This window comes from Catharus ustulatus, chromosome 2 (genome assembly GCF_009819885.2).
Source record: "Catharus ustulatus isolate bCatUst1 chromosome 2, bCatUst1.pri.v2, whole genome shotgun sequence".
NCBI lineage: Eukaryota > Metazoa > Chordata > Aves > Passeriformes > Turdidae > Catharus > Catharus ustulatus.
The window spans coordinates 51882312-51899970 of NC_046222.1; the positions used below are offsets into that span (position 1 = coordinate 51882312).

At 40.3% G+C, this 17659-nt stretch overlaps 1 protein-coding gene across 7 annotated transcripts in view; it reads left to right on the forward strand.

The window, feature by feature from the left end:
* The window catches only part of MTUS2 (microtubule associated scaffold protein 2), a 271182-nt gene that overhangs the window by 63415 nt on the left and 190108 nt on the right, over positions 1-17659 (forward strand). The window lies entirely within an intron of this gene.

Here is a 17659-nt window from a genome sequence, read left to right on the forward strand (position 1 = left end):
TATGAGCAATGCAAAAAGGATGGTAACTTAGCAAATTGTTTGGGTGCTGAAAGTTGGGAAGGTCACTGAGGAAATTCAGAGTGGTTGGTAGGTGTCAGAAATGTTCAGGGTCTTGGAGCAAAGGAATGTCCATGTTTATAAAATATGCTAAAATAAAACTAGCTGGTTTGTTGGACCCATAGACTGGCACTTAATATTACAGATAAAGGGAAGGAGCAAGATTTTTTTTTACACCTGTCATCCTTTTTTCTCTTTTGAAGTTCAAATTTTAGATGAGGTTTTGCACATTTAGGAGAGGATTGCTTTCCAGATTTGATAATTACTTTATATACCAATTCTTCCAGTCATTAGACACAAATTGCAGTACTTTGCAAATAGAAGATCTGATTTATTATCTGACCTGACTATTAATGAAGCCTTTTGACTTTTTCTGGCCTTATTCCCTGCTGTGCAAACATATGTAGTAACTTTGAAGTGAATGGCAACACATGAGATTGTGATAGTGATAAGTTTGGCCATTACAATAAAATACAACAAATAAATATGTTTTGTGCTTGTAAATTATTTGAATATTCAGACCAGGACCTGCTGATAAGCAATTCTAAGGAAATCTTTCCTCTGACACAAGAAATGCCAGATTTTTCCAAGAAAACCAAATTATTCTTATCTTCAAAACAAAAAATGTTGAGTTAGAAGGCCTTCTATTAAATAGGTACAACACATAAAATGATGCATGATCCTGTTTCAACTCCAGTGCTGTTAAAACACAGAAGTTATGCATTGCCTCTGAGTGTAGACTTTGGGGTAGTTGAAGGAATGTGTCCTGCCTTAGGCTGAATCCTATTTGGAGATGACTCCTGCTCTCTGTTCACTACATGCAGAGAGCTAAAATTATTATCTTGGACTTGACAACTAAGTTTTGGATTGCTAAAATTAACTAAGTCATATCCACAGCCACTATATTTATCTTCAGTGTATCTTTTTCTGTTTTGTTTTTAATTTCATGTCTCTCCACTCACCCATTTTGTGTCTTCTGCAGTTTTTCTCTAAATCCATCATCCCACATGTTATTTCCTTTAATTTACCCATGATCTCTGATGCTGGAATGGCAAATGGGATTCTATGATACTTCTGCTCCACTCTATTTGCTAAAACATTGATTTTTAAGTACATTTAAGTACTGAGAAAACCAATAGGGCTAGATACAAGTAATGTAAAGGCATATTGGTAACTCATAAAGAGCCAGCTGACAGAGTTTCATGTCGTTCAGTGAGAGGGAAATCTGTGGTTTGTAGTTGAGGGCAAATGGTAGCACAGTTCTCTCACACCGTGTGTTATACACCTGCCTATTGAGGGTAACCACAGCCCAACAAGCTACAAGAAGACAGAGCACAGTCTGGAGAAAATAGTGTGAATATCCCAACAAATAACAGAGGCTCCTAGTTCCCAGAAATGTTTTCTTGGCTGACTCATGCCCTGTGCAACATTACTGGGAGCTCCTAGGGACACCATCAGGAAGTCCAGCAGCAACATCTCTTCCTTAGTCCAATTATCCCATCTCATTTCTACCTGGTTTGTTATGGGAGGGATGTATGTGGCCAAGTCTGGTGTTAGGGAGCTGCTGTGAACTGGGATGGCCTCTGCACCCTCTCAGGTGTTGGAGGGTATTAGGCATTATATAAAGCCTCCCACCAGGCTCTGTCTCACTCCAGATGTGTGTCCCCACCACTGCCTCCAAACAGGCTGCTCAGCTCCTTGTGGACAAACTTTCAAACCCTTACAAAGGATATCAGGTGAAAAGGAAACCAGGGCTGCCATCATCTGAATGTGAAGGCAAACCCACAAACCCAGCAGTATTTTTGATCCCAGCAGTATTTTTGATCAGTGGGTCCACTGACAGTGTCAAAATGTGTTAAGAATGAATGGCCAAATATTTCACAGATGCCATGCAATAGGACTCAAGCTCCAAGGCCAGAAATATCTAAGTGTAAAGAAAACTGATGTTTGCAGAGATACCTTAAAAATTTGTCTCCTGGTGCATGTAATGGGATTTTTCCATCTGTTTGCTACATAGCTGGGGAATGCAAAAGCTAGAGTATGGTAAGATTATAATCACATTCATTTGTTTTTCAATTACTGCTGGGTATATTTTATTTCTGAAGCTGGGACAAGATCCAGCATTTTTAGCCTGAATGTGGATCATACAGGTTACAATTTTTTCCTCAAAATGTTGGAGTGCTTATTTTTCCTATGTTTGACATTATATAATCACAGATATTGTAATTACAGGTATTCATTTTTGTGATGAAATGTGGCTAGTGTAACAAAATTCTTTAAATAGCTGTCTTTTTTTCAGTGAGAAAGAAATATTTGGCACTATCCCATTCTACCATTTAATTGAGCCATGTGAGTTATGTGAGCAGGGAGAAGAATAGGAAGGCTTAAACCCCAGAACATATGAATTAGACATGGGTCTGTCATGTCCCAATCCTGGTATTAGTGCACATGTTTTTGGTGCTGTAGTAAAATAGGAGAAATTCCTAGGAGGAATGACTAACACCGTGAGAGGTGGTGTAATTCAAACAAGCACAGCAGGTACCCACCAGGCATCTCAGTGAATGTGACCAAGCTCCTGTGATGGCAAACCAGTGGTAGGACCTAGGAGATGTATGTGCTGCTGGAATTCTCTTCCCACAGAGGTGCATCAGCAGAGATCTCTGGAAGTGAAATGAAAACCTTTCCCTAAGTGTCTTTCAAAGTGATGGTAGAGAAGAGATAATTGCTTGGTTTGGATTTCCTTCTTGGGAAGAGTTATTTTAAGAGACAGAGTATTTTTTTGTCTTTGCAAAGGTATGGATACATACGAACCTCACAAGGTAAACAAGCTGTCAGATTTCACACTGTTGGTACTTGCAGTTCATTGCTCTAGGCCATGAGTGCCTGAGAGGATAAGTTATAAAGGTTTGCCTTCTTCTAATGTGCTCTGTTTGCCAATCTTAAATCTGCTTTTTCTTCTATATCTAAAATCATAAATTTGGTATAGGAAGGCCAGTCAGCAGTGTTATGTTAAGCAGTGAAGCATCCTAAGGGAGTCTAGATGAGCTCTGTCAGGTATGCACTGCTATGTGCTTCCCTCAAGGATAATGATCTTTCCCTCCAGAAAACTTTAAATTATTAACTTCACAGATGCATTTTCCTGTGATATACTGTAGGATTCACATATTGACTTTCAGATAGATAATCCAAGTAATATTCTGTGAAAGGTGGTCTGCAAATAGTCTATGAGGCATCAAGTAAAGGAGAACCTCTATGCAAATGTGGTATGAAACATCTAGAATAAACTGATGGAGGGAGCCAGGATGTGGATCCTTTCATAGCGTGGGATTTTGCTCCTGCAAAGCACTTTCCACGTGGATTTCATGAACTGATACCATGAAGTGCTTTGTGATCTCCTTTTTCTGCATATGCTTGCTATATGTCGTTTTTGTCTTCTCCTGGGGCAAAAACTTTCCCTAAAAGCTCAGTAACTCCCAGCTTAGGCAGACACATTGCTGCTGGAGTACACCAGGCAGAAACGAGAAGGGATAGCTCATCTGGGGAGATGTTGTTGGAATTCCTGATGGTGCTCATGGAACTCGCAGTGATGTTCCCTAGAGCCTGACTTGGTCAAGAAAACAGTGGCATTTCTGGGAACAAGGAGTCCCTGCTGTTTATTGGGATATTCCCACTGTATCCCCATTGTCTCTGTGCTTGGTTGAGTTCCAGACAGTCTTCCACAACCACAACAGCCATCCTGCCCTTTGCACCAACACTCTCTCTCTTCTAGCAATGCCTAGTAGCCAATCCATCCCCTTTGGAAGTCTCGCCACTGGGCTCTGCATTGCTTCTTTCACACTGATGGAGTTGTCTTACCAACAGCAAGAAGTTTAGGGCCGGGCAAGGTGTGCTCTCTGTTCTGTACAGTGCAGTGCAGAATTCACAAGGCCATACGAATGTTTTATGACAATAATTTCCCTTCCCTTCCTTTGACACATTGTTGGGCTCTTCTTTTAGCAGCTGAACTTCATTTTGTTATTTGTGGCCCATTAGTACTGCTTCTAGGAAGGACTGACAAAACCAGTACTGAAATTGCTCACTTACAGTTATAGATGGTATCCAAAGGACCTGCTGTTCTGTTGAGCTGCACAGTTAGGAGATTTTCTAGCCTCACACTGATTGTGGGCTGCTCTGCTAGCGACAGCAGCATGTGACTGCAGAAGTGCCACTGCTTGTACCAAGTGCAATCATCACTGTGGCATCAGAAATGAAAACCAGCTGAGAAAATAGGAACGTTTGCTCCTGAATTTGCCAGCATGGAGGTTTCCTTGGAGTCATAGAATATGTGGAAATTTGGTTGGGATGGCTCATTCAGTCCAGAATCATCTATGTGTCCATTCCTCCTGCTTTCTTGTGCTGCTGATTTTTGAGGCACAGTTTGCAGCCAGTTTGGCCAGGGAAAATATGATAAAAGAAGTTAAAAGTTCTGCTATTGTGCCTCACTGGTAAGATGTAATTAACCAGTGGGGAGTCATGGGTCTGGAGAAAATTTCTGTCTGTTCCTACGGGAGAAGCAATATGACTTCCTGAGGGATTTCATTCTGTTATTCTGTGAAGATGGTGCCTGTGATGTCTAATCAGCAGCAGGAGTGGAAGGACAGAGCATGGTCAGAGCAGATTAAATCTTCATGGTTTCCAGTTGCTGTAATAGCTTTTTTAGCTGCTAATACCTTGATTGAAATGTGATTTTTCTTCTTTTTTTTTAATGTAGCACTCATATATTGGGCATATTTTGATACAAGAAGGACAAAAATTGCATGCAAGACTCCAACCCCTCTGCCAAGCCATAAGCTGCAGAGAACAAGGACACTAATGAAAGTGTCACACAGTGTCTCTTAAGTTCATTTTCCATAGGCTGATGCCTGAAATATTTACCCTTTTGCCATTAATATTTCCTTGAAGGATTCCATCTGGACATGTTACCTACTGCAGAGAAATTTGGCTTCAGCAACCAAAGGGGCCAGGCCATGCTCAGGGCAGGACCAAAGCTGGGGGTTTTGGTCATACAATGGAGCACATAGCCTTCAGCCCCTCTTTGGGAAGGGTGTTCAGCTTGCCTGCCTCCCTGCTTCCAAGGAAAACCCTGAAACTTTGCTCAGCTGAGCCCTTGGATGCTGCTGGCTTTAAACTGCCTGGTACTGCAGAGCTGTTTCTCACAGTGCTTCCCACTGGAAGAACTGAATCATTCTGAATTGCATGTGCAGGTGGTTTTCCTTCCGGGGGCTCACTCAGCACAGAGAAGGAAAATTGGCTAATCAGTTTTGCTTTAGTTTACAGCCATCCTCTCAAGTGGTATTCAACCTCTCCAAGGTGTGAATTATAGATGTTTATTTGTTTAGAGAAAGTCTTGACTGAAATATAATTAAAATAGTATAAACATTTGTATTACTCTTACAGAGTGTAAATTTAGACAGTTTTTCATTAAAGGTTGTTTTCTAACCAAATCATCTGTCAATGTTTGAAGTTATAAAGGTATATTCATATAGGTAAATAGATGTATTATCTGTCATTTGTGATACTCAGGAGATGATAAAAATAAACTAGAATAAAACAGAAAATAAGTTTATAGAAAATGGAGAAGGTAGGCTGGCAGGTATATTAGTGGTGAGCAAAGAAAATTGGAAGTCAGGCTGAGAAGTAATGACATGCTGTTTGTTTTTTTATGGACACTCATTATTTCTGCAGGGAATGTCTGCTCTGCAAGGGTTCTTTGCAGCAGCTCACCAGCAGAGGTGAATAACCCCAGATTACCTCATCTTCAATGCATATTATACCTCATCCACATATATTATACCTCATCCACATTTCAATTGATGCTGGCTCCTTCTGCTTTCAAGTTTAAATACAATTCTGAGGTTTCTGGTTGAAGTCCCTCTGCTCCATCCCGAGAGGAGAAATATTCAGTTTTGGGGACACATTCATGTATATGACAGGTTTTATCTAAGATGAGATAAATCCTTCTGTTACTAAGTCACTGTTTTAACCACTGTGGACAGGGGTAGTTTAGCCAACAACCTTGTTCATATTTACCTGAATTGTAAGTGTCTGAGTTCAGAGGAATCCAGCCCTGAAGTATATGTTGACTGTGATTTGTGACACCTATCTCAGGAGATCCTGAAACCTTCCTAGAGCTGACTTCCTCTCCTGTATACTATCTGGAAAATTTCCTCCCATTATCTTTAGATGTTTACTTGTGAAGGGGCAAAGGTCTTGGCATGCTGACCATATTAAAGGTTTTCTCCAAGTTTACATAAGATATTCCTTCTGTTTGCTGTGTGAATTGTTCTTTACATGAAGGCACTCAAACCCATATAAAATCAGCACACCTAGCTGTGAAAATGCCAGAGATGCTGTCTTTGATATTTTCAAGGGGGTTGAAACAATCACTGTTAATCACTCAAAGAAATGAAAATGACTTACCCAAGTGAAAGAAACTGTGCTTGACTTTCCTTTTAGTTACACTGGTGAAAATTGAGAGTTGCTGGTGTCAATTACGTTTTGTCTGGCTTAAGGGAGATAACAATCAGGCCCCTTGGCTTCTAATCAAGTTTGATATTACCCTGGTGAGTTGTTCTAATCCCTTAAATGGCACCATGTGGTAAGAAATCAATTGTGCTATGAAAATTACTCAGCTTTTCAGTTGTTCTAGTGTAGTCTGGTCTAATTGCCTAATTTTACCTTCTCAATAACGAAAATATTCAGAATTCTCTATTGTACCACATCTCCAGTAGACATCCATATTTCAAATTCTCATTATAAAAAAGAATGACAAATACTTTTGGTCAAAGAAGTTTTTGAATATGCAACTCAGAATAACTAGACACTAGTAAGCACACTGTCTTAACAAACACCTTGCAGTTGTCTGCTATACTTTGTGCATAAATGCTAGGATAAGTTGTTTGGTTTTTTTTCTGAAGGCAACCTCTTGCTAGTGCACATGGTGCAGGTTATTTGGTGCTGTTGCATGCATGGGATTCTGCATGTGAAATTTATGCATTACTGAACAATAGTTCTGCAAGTGCCACTGTGCACAGAAAGGGTGGGTATGTTCTCAGAGCCAAATACATTTGGAACAGTTTTCTATAGCTTAAATTATGAAGTGGAATAAAACAACACAAATAAGCACACTCTCGTACATACAGCTGTAGAGTTACCTAGGTGCAAATTTCTATCATTTGGGCAGTCTCGTATCTTATAGTTGCTTTGACTCTGGTTCTATAACCAAACTAGTAGTTAAGAGTTTGTCCATGTGTATGCTTGGTCATCCTGTGACCAAGGTGAAGAGATATTTTTGTCTATTTTCTGAAGACAAAACATTATGAATCACTGAACATTTGCTTTGTGCTTGGAGTGTCTCCACTGTGCAGAAATGCCTTGGAGCACTGAGAGGAATTGCTTGTGTAAGCCATGAAAGGTAACTATGGCATTTAGAGACACCATGAAGTGAAAAACTTGCAACAGCTTGGTTTCTTAAAAGCCACGTTACCTTGCAAATGACCTGTCCTACTTTTCACTCTGCTGGTGTGTCACAACAGACCACCAGGCTCCAACACTAAAAGGCAGCAATGTGTCACTCTATAGGATATAAGATATGCTTGCAGGACTAGTGGGGTGGTTGAGAACAGGGTGAATGACAGCCATAAGCAAAAGCCAGAACTCTTTTGTGATCACGTGTGTAACAATAAAAAAGACATGATTTGTCTCACTGTCGAACTCTTTGTGCACAGGTCTGGGTGCATGTATATTCCTAAGCAATAAGGATTATTGTCATCACAGACTGTTTGCCCTTCTGGCTAAGTTCATGCTTCATGAAATCTGTCAAATTGTAACATCAAAACAGTGACACCTGATGGACTTGGAAAACTATTTTGGGATTTCTTATATCCTCTAAGGAACAATCTTTTCACAGAACTAGACCTGAGAGTGGAGTATTAGAATGAGTAGCAATTGATAATATTCATGCCCAATATACTTCTTATGTATTGGTAAGTTTATTAGCTGCTTGTGGGGTTGGGGAAAAATATGGCACTAACAATACTTCAGAATTATAAATTTCTTATAATTGCTTTATTATGGTGGTGATTAAAAGAGCAGAACAAAGGGAAGGTGTTTCATATAAAGTGACAGTTGATTTTCCTCTGCTTGCCCATAAAATACCTCTTTATCCCAGCTTTCTCTGAATATCATGCTTTATTTTCCAAAGAAGATATTCTATGCTTGGGGCACATTTCCTTAAATCTGTGCAAACCACTGATGCCCAAATACGTTCTGCTTAGCATAATCACATTAATTCCAGTTTTCACAGACATATGTGTTCCACCCTCCACATCTCTTAATCGTTAATCCCACCTCCATGAAGAGCTTTTATTGGGAGAAGCATGCTGTAAAAGATGAAATTAAATTGTTCCAGAACCAGTTTCTGAATGTCACATGGAAGTTTTTACTCTTGGCAACATAACATCAGTGTGCCTTTACTTCAGAAAAAAAGTCTAGACACGAAGCAAAAACCTGTACTTTTTTTAAGCTTGCAACTGTGGCAACACAGGGACTAGGCTTTTTCTCAGTACTGTTTCATCCTAATCACTGCTGGGGAAGTGGAACATTTGATTGATCAGGCTGGAGTATGTTCCACTGGTAATTCATCAGCTCCATCCTGGACATGGATTATCCCTATTGTTGAGCAGGTGTTTTGACTGAGACTCACGTATTTTAAAAATGATATTATGATATTCATGCTTGCCAATCCTAAGACTTCCCTTTAATATTGTTTTTTGAGAGGGAAGCAAAAATGGAGGAGTATGAATGAGGAAGAAAAAGGGAGAAACAAACAAGTGAAACACTGGCATAACCAAGTTGGGATTGTTAAAAGTGGGAGATAAGCATTTGTAATAAGCAGGCAATGTGGAAGTCTGGACTGGAAAAGGCCTTCAGTATTGAGTATTTCAGTAAGAGCTATCTCTTCTGTTTTTTTAAGATATTGGCCCCAGGTAAAGGATTAATAAAATATTAACTTGACAATGACTACTTCTCCTGGATGCAATTGTTCATTATCTGAAAAAAATAGTCCAAAGAACTTAATAAAAAAGAAAATATCATTATTAACATTGTCTTCCAGAAATGATTGCACATGGAAGAATTATCTAAGGATCATTTCATCTTGATTGTGTGTCATGCTGTGTATGGAATTACATCAGATTTATTCCACAAGCAGACATCCTTCAGGACCATCTGACTAGCAAAAACTGATTCTAGCTAAGAGGCAATGCAATTGTGTAAATCATGCCATTTCATGGGTATAATTCTTCAATCAATCAATCAACAGAAAGGGAGTAAAAGTTCTTGATGTGTTGGTCATAGTAATCTATCTAACCTGGGATGTTTTCCATTGTGTGACAGTGACATTTGAAGCTGTAAGGGGCAACTTATTTATTTGTGCAGAGTCACATCCTGCCAACAGTGCATTCAACAAGACATTACTCCATAAATAAATGTAATGGTACTGCCTGAAGAATGAGACTCTGCTTAGACTGGAAAAAATTACAGTCTGGCCCTGATAGAGTTGAACCTCAGTTAAAAGAGATGGATGTGAGGTATAAGAAAAGAAAGCCTTCCCTTTTCTAGTCTCTGAAAAACTTTGAGCTACTTATAGCTCATGGCTAATGTTTCCAGAAAAATTAGATGCCTGTTGTCATTCCCTGCTCATACAAACCGTGTCAACAGATTGCATATGGAAGTGCAGTGAATTGTTAAAAGTCTTCCATTTCATATACAAGTTTAATTACTGTAATTTTTTAAATAACATTTTTCATTTTCTACTTTAACAACACTGACATAGATAAGTAATAATGATAAGTAATAATAATAACACAATTGTAAAGAAGGATTATAACATGAAATGGGAATAATTTTTTTTTAAAAAGCCAAGTTTCTGTGTCAGCAACATAGCAGTAAAAAGGCATTAAGAAAAAGTCTTGGTCTGAGAGGGAGAAGCAATTTCCCAGGTACTAAGCTTTAATCTAAATCATGATGAAGACAGAGGTTTCCCCAGAGGTTATGATAAAGCTTTTACAGGTCCCCAAACCAATGCTTATAGACTTCAAGGCAATGAGTCCTATTTGTCTGGTGATGATATCTCTCTCCTCTTTCCGACTTCTGTATGCACAGTTTGAAAGATTAATGACCTCCCAAGAGAGCCTTGGGCATTCATCTAGGTTAATAGAGCTGATATTCAATAGTTTTACTGTAGACCTTCTACTGGCTCCTTCAGTGTACCTGAGAGTGAGCCACATGGCCAACATGTGCCATGTATCACATCTGCCACATGTCATTCCCTCACTTGTCCTCTTTGCCTGCTACATTCTTCTTTCTTTCTGAAATTCTCTTTTGCTCCATAATCTCTGTTGTTTCTGTTCTTGGAGCAGCCCTGAATTTACAAAAAGCCTCTGATGCAGTCATGTTGAACTTGACCAAGGCCCATAATGTAGAAAACAGAACACTGTTAGCTCCTAATCACTTGGAGCACTGTGGTGGTTTAACCGCACAGCCACTCACTCAGCCTCCCACCAGTGGGACTGGGGAGAGAATTGGAAGAGTAAAAGCTGGAAACAAGGAATCAATTCACTGCTCTCCATGGGCAGGCAGGTGTTCAGCCATCTGCAGGAGAGCCGGGCCCCATCACGTATAAGGGCTTTCAGTTTAAAGCTGGTCCCTCTTTCCTATCAATGCATGCCCTTATAAAAAGCCCCTCTTTAGGTACTGTAGGGGTATCCCCAGAACCTTCTCTTCCCCAGACCGAACAACCCCAGTTCTCTCAGCCTGTGTTTGTAGGAGAGGTGATCCAGTCCTCTCTCTTGAGAGAGTAATGGAGAAATCTATGCCCAGACCCTCTAAGAGTACACTGAGTGTGTTTGCGCAGGGCCAGCTCAGTGTAGGTGCCTCCAAACTGTGATTTCCCAAACCTCCTGAGCACTGTGCAGAGATGAGAGAGTTTAGCTGTGTATTAACAGCTTCCAAGGAGCATTTCTCATTTATTTCAAGTGTGGCTAAAGGTAGACTATATGGTTTCATTCCAAAATTTGGAATCCTTGTTTTGATGAGCGTCCAGTGCTATTTCAGATTGAAACAGTTTTAAAATTCCTTGTTCGTTGTATAGAAAGAGTTAGGATTTGATAAAATATTGTGTAACTGCCTCATTTCAAATATAAAGAGCAGAAAATATGAGGAGATGAACAGAAATTTCGTCATAATTTACTCAGTAGAGATCTGAGAAATTAAATTTTTGTGTAACTGGTTTATCCAACTTTACTCTGAACTGGTGCTGTGTTTCCCTTGCTTGGGACACTTGCTGCTGTATAAGATTCTAAGGCATGCTGTGAGCTGGAGTCAGAGGGAAGTTAATATACTGTTTTTAATGCAAAGCTTTTTCTAGACAGGTCTTTATAGGTTTGGTGTGAGACTACCCTGCATAAGGAGTTGTCCAAAGTACACTAACCTCTTCCTTGTCTATATGGTATTTGATGAAAGGGAGAGATGAGGAATCTCCCTGTCTCTCTGCAGATGTTCTCAGGTGGCAACATGCAACATTAACCACTGAACTGTCAGGAAGGTTTCATGCATTCTAGAATGCTGTGAAATCCCTTTCCTGAGGCATCCAGTCCTCCTCACAGTCCTGGGATGGCACAGACTCTGTGGGGTGGAGGGTATGAGCTGAAGAGAGATTGAACAAAGAAGTTATTGTCCAGCTTAGTAATTCAGGATCAGGAGCACCCTCTGTCTCCCTCAGGGATGCCATCATCTTCACCAAAAGAAGAGACTGCAGTAGAGAGATCAGTAAAAAGGGGTGGCTGGCTTCTACCTTTTTTTCCTCAAGGAGCCCAGAAGCAAAGGGTGGCAGGGCCAGTTGTAGGCTATCATCTCTAATTAGAGAGATGCACCAAATACACCTCAAAACCAGACAGGTTAGTACAACAAGAGATGCTCCTTTTGTTGCTTTGTTCTTCTGCATCTAGGAAGCCAGGGTTGATCAAAATAATTTTTGTATCACCTCTTGGCAGATTTTCCCAGTGCACTGTATTTGGTAATTTACAACAGAACACTTCCAGCAATAACCATAACTGACATCTGAAAGTGGTTTATACTCATTTAAAAATTGGGCAATATAAAAGTTAGGCAAGGTTTGCAGGAGAGGAGGTAATATTACATATTATAGTGGCTGATGTAGCTGAAAAGGCATGGGCGTGTTTCCAGACACCCGTGGTCTTCTCATGATTGCTGCAGAGACAGACAAAAATATAGAGAAACAAAACCCCAGCACCTCCCTTTCAATTGTGGCATTTCTAAAATGCCTCCCAGTGCTGCAAATCAGTACAAGTTTAGAATAATCTGATTTATAGCCATAGCACATGTTGTGAGACTAGAAACTCAATAACATTTTATTACCTACTAAAGAAGTTGTTTATTTAAATGATTACTTCTTGTGACATATACCAGAAGATAAACAGTGTACAAATGAGTAAAATGTGTGACTGAGTGCTTTGTGACTACACTCTTCTGTTCATTTTATGCCATTTATTGCTGAGTTTATTCCACAATAAATACAGATACTACTATTACATGTTCCAGAAAAAAAAAAATCTTCAGCAAAAGGAAACAGTGTACCTTACAAGAACCACATGTTTTATCAGATTTGTATTCTAATAGTCAGATGCAATTGAAATTGGTAAGTTCCTAATTTCACAGTGAAAAGCAATGGTAATTCATGTGAGAATTCTCCCAGCAAAACAGAAACAAAAAAAACCAAAACCAAGTTAGGAAGCTTCGTTTTAGGGATGTATAATTAGACATGATGTTAACATGCCTTATTCCATGGCATCACATTTCCTTTCCTATTAGCATGGTATTTGTGGATATAAAGGGGAAAAATCAGTTTCTCATCTGACAAAAGGTGTTTATAATCTTGAACTAACCTCTTCCCCCACTCACTAATCTTGAAAGTACCATTTAATGTAAATTCCTATCTGCAGCTCTTGTGATCTCCTTTACCCTCAAAGGTCTGGTAGCTCATTTTGGAAACTGATGTGTAGCCCTGGTCCGTCCTGCTCCTCTGCCTAAAGGAGCAGTGAAGAACTGAAAGGGCCCTGTGATCCTGACCTCCTGATACTGGGAATAGGATTTCTGCCTGTCCAGTGTCATGGGAAATGCTAAGGGCTCATGTGTCCGGGACTGTGTTGTGCCTGATGGCCCAGGCAGGCCTTCTTTAATCAGAGAAATGGTGTCTGGTGGAGCTGAAACTTCTCTTCCCATCTCCCTTTGCCTCTTTCCTTGACATCATTTTCTGCTGAAGTTTTGCTGCCTACTGGAGAGGAACTGAGATTATTTTGATAGAACTGTGATAATTTATTATCCTTTCTTCCATCTCCAAAACCTCTACATTTCAGCCAGTGCCTCACCTTCACCAAGTTCATGTTCTGCTAATTGCTTGGTCAGACCTTGCAGTCATTTTCTGGGGTGGGGGCGAATGGCAAGCTCCAACACCAGCACAAACATCAGCACAAGGCATGACAGGCTGTAGTCTGCTTTTCTCCTGGGCTCCAGCTACAGTAGGCATTAAATCTGTTCCTAGTGAGACTGGCTAATAAACCCCATCACATCCTGGCTGGCATTCATCATGCTTAGCTGCAGGCACATATTGAGGTTCCTGTTGCTTGCATTTCTGTTCAGCCAGTTCACAGACATTGGTATTTCTAGAGTGGGATTCACAAGGATTATTTTAGACTTTTACAGGGATTATTTCTATCCAAAGACTGTGGCATAGGTGTAAATGCTAATCTTAAATGCCTAATTGTAGAAAAATTAGGTATAGTGTCTACAGTGTGGTATGAAAAGTTAGGTGAGATTGATCTCTCTGCTGATGTATTTTACAGTGATCTCTCCTTATCAGGCAAAATGAGCAAATGTCAACTTCTCCAGCATCCACTGTCTCTTGTAATGGAACTAAATTGGGAGAAGAAACACTTTGCTAGGGACTGCCCTCTGCTCCAGACCCTCACACCTATGGGTTTGCACCCATACACCACAGCCTGAGCTGGAGCAGCAGATCCTGCCCAAGTTCAGGGCTCACTGGGAGTTTATCATTCTCACAGCCATGGTCATCCAGCTCAGGGCACTGGGACCCTCTTAGCTGGTCATCTGTGATGAAGACAGAGGCAAAGAAAATATCAAGCATCTCTGCCTTATCTGTGTCCCTGTTTGTGAGGTGACCATAATGTTGTTTGACAATTTAGTCTTGGTCAAATATAATTTAAGTATTTGCTGAGAACCATGCCTATTGTATGGTAGGAGAACAACAGCAAAGTACAAAATGGAGCTTTCTAGAGAAATCAATTCTGATTTTACAATTAGCCTGTAAAAGTTTCTGCATGTTATAGAAAATGTTGCAAGGCAGGCTAATGTATTAACAAATATCTATCCTGGGCAGAATGGTTATAAAATACAGCAGAGCTGTCATGACTTTTTTTAAAACTATCCTAAAATGTAATCACTGTTTTCTAACGCACTTCTTAATATTTCAGTGTTTCTCATGTCTCTGTATCTTCAGAAAACAACTTCTTCCATTGAAGTGCTGACATTTTCCTTAAACAAGCAACACCAAACCCTAAACTTCATTTTCACAATATAAATTATTCAGTAAGTCCTCCTTAATTATCTCCTCTTTGGCTGCTTTGTTGGATTTCCCTGATGGTTATTGTAGCTGTCAGCTGTGATGCTCATACTCTTCAAAGGATCACTGCCATGGCCTAATCTCCAGTGCTCCCCAAAGCTCACCAGTGATTATTTTGGTGTGTTGTAGTAGTGGCTATGAGGTGGGGGACAGTGCTCATTGCTAGATTTTGTTATCCACAGAAAAAGCTTTGTACCATTGAAAAATGCAAGCTGCATGCTGATGAATGTGCCAAAGACAGCTAAGGTCATGGCTACACGTAAAGTGGGGAACTTGCCACATGTTGATGGGACAATCAAACGGGACGGAGGAGCGAGTGAACTGTAGGTAACAGACATTAGCCACGTCACTTGAGGGACTCTTGGAAGGTGCCTGGATGCTGTTTAGAGTAACAGGCTTGTATCATGGGTTCTGTGATACTGCACAGAAGAGTAAGGTAGCTTTAATCCTGCACCATGTCCCCTTCTGTTTACTTTCCTGTTTCACAAATAAGTCGCATGGTGGTATTTGGTCTTGAAATCTTCTGCATCTCTGATGGGCAAGCAGACAGGAGGCAGGGGAGGCAGTTGCATGGAAAAGCACATCTGCTTTGTTCACTGCTCCTGGAGGAGTGCTGCAGCTTGGGCTCACACTAAGTGACTAAATTACTGTGTTGAACTGTGTGGGATTTTGATAGAACATCCTGGTAAACCAATACATTCTGTGTTTGCACTCAGGGCTAGATGGCTGAAACCTCTGTGAAGGCTTACTCCTCCTCCCCTGAAAAGCCATCCAGCATTTGGATGTTACCAGGCAGGGTTGGATGTATCAGTCAGTCATTCAGTCACTGACTGACTGAACTGTGTCCTTCAGGCCAAACTCTGACATATCAAACAGCTGAGGCTAACTCTGACTGAGACTAGACTGGTGCACAGCTCAAAACAAGTTTTTTTCCTTTAACTTACTGACTGTCAACCCTGAACCTGCAAAGTTGAAGTTCCTTTCTCATATCCAGACCTGAGATGACTTTGTACTGAAGATACACATGTCTGAAGAGCCGTCTTGGGCTTTATAATCACTGACTTTGCAGTAGTGTGCAGCTGTGGCATGCTTTCACCTCTTGAAAACCAAGCAGCCAAGGCTTTCTCTTTCCCCACAGCCTAACCAAAAGAGCAGCAGAAATTTTGGTAAACATATTTGTCCTAACAATAGTATCCTTTTTCCTTTTCCATTTTTTCTTAGCAAATTGATTCTGTCTTTAATTCCTAAACGTGACAGGTAAACTCTTTGGGCCAAGTTTTAACTTGCAGCTTGTATTTATAAGGGAGAAGTAGGACATGGAAAACCAGGCTTTGAAATGGAAATTCTGCCTCAACTACAACCACAGCAGTGCTGCTCAGAGCCCTATTTTATTTTCTTTTTCCCCTAGTCAGCCAAATCAGACTCACTGCTTCTTGTTCAAAGGAGAAGTGTTAATTTTCCAGAATTCCCTGTGCTGCTGCTAGAGTCTTACAGAGGTTGTCAAATGTCATATCCAGTAATCCATGTCTTTGGGCAGGTCTTGAGTTTCTAAGAAAACGCTATTCTTCTCTGACTTCCAGAGTCTTGGAGCCAGCTCTAGGAAACAAGGACCCCAAATAAAATAGAAGGTATGTTTTTGTATTCCAGTACTTGAGTGTGATTCTAGGCCAGTGTATGCATTTCTGATGGATAGCTCTACCCCAGCTGTATGCTTCTGTGCTACCAGGCTGCCATCAAATCAGTAGCTGATATGCAGCTTGTGTAGAGTAAACCACTATTGGATATTTGTGGGAACAGTTAATATGTCACTGGGAAGTTCCCTAAATATTTCCTTGATAATGAAGTCAAGTGATAAAGTGAAGGTTAGTTGATTGTCAAACTGGAGCTTCTATACATTGTATGGCCACTGTAATTGTGAGCTACTGTTAGCTTTTTTCTTTTTTTATGCTGTCTCTTCTGGAATTAATCTAGTTTCTAAATATACAAATTCTGATCTAATTCCATTTGGAGAGGTCCTGTGTTTTGGCAGATGGCAGAACTTTCTGCAGAGTGGCTTGCAAATGTTGGGGTGTGAAGCACGCTTGGCAGTGATGCTCGGAAAATGAGCTGGTGGGATTTGTGAAGCATGTTGTGCTGCTATGCAGTACCTGGGAGAACGAAACCATGAGCACTGTGTAGTGTGCCCAGACCTTGCACAGGGTAGCATAAAGCATCACTCCTTGGCATTTCCTCCAGTGCTGAAACAGCAGGATTTTAGCTGATGATCTTGCTGGCCATCTGGTGAAAGAGTGTGGAAGAACTTTACAGGGACTAATTATTTCCCAGATTAATACTGCTGACAAGTACTCCACGAGGCAGTGTGTATGTTTGCAGGGTGTTATGCTGCTAGAAATGCCATTAATTATTTCGCCTGTGATTTGCCGAACACTGCAATTCCGTGTGCTGGCGTTCTGCCCCAACATCACCATCTGTGTATACTGTAGTATTTATTTCAGAACTTTCTGGAGATTTTTCCATTTTCAGATTTAAGAGCCTGGATTAAGTGAATGTTAGTAGAAGGTGTTAAAACCATCTATTTTTTAAACACAGTTTTCCTCTCAAAGCTTGTCAAAGTCTGCTTACTAACAATATGCTCTGTGGGTTGTACTCTAGGTGCAACTGCTCTCAGGCACTGCAGCTTAAATGGAGTGTAAGACTCATGCATTGATTGACTTCTTCATGTTTTCCTCTTAAGGGAAGTGATTGTGATATACTTACTTTTATGTACTTTGTAACTAAGATGTAATATTTATTGTGTTGTAATGACCTTATCAAAAATACAGCATTGGTTATCCATGTCAAAAG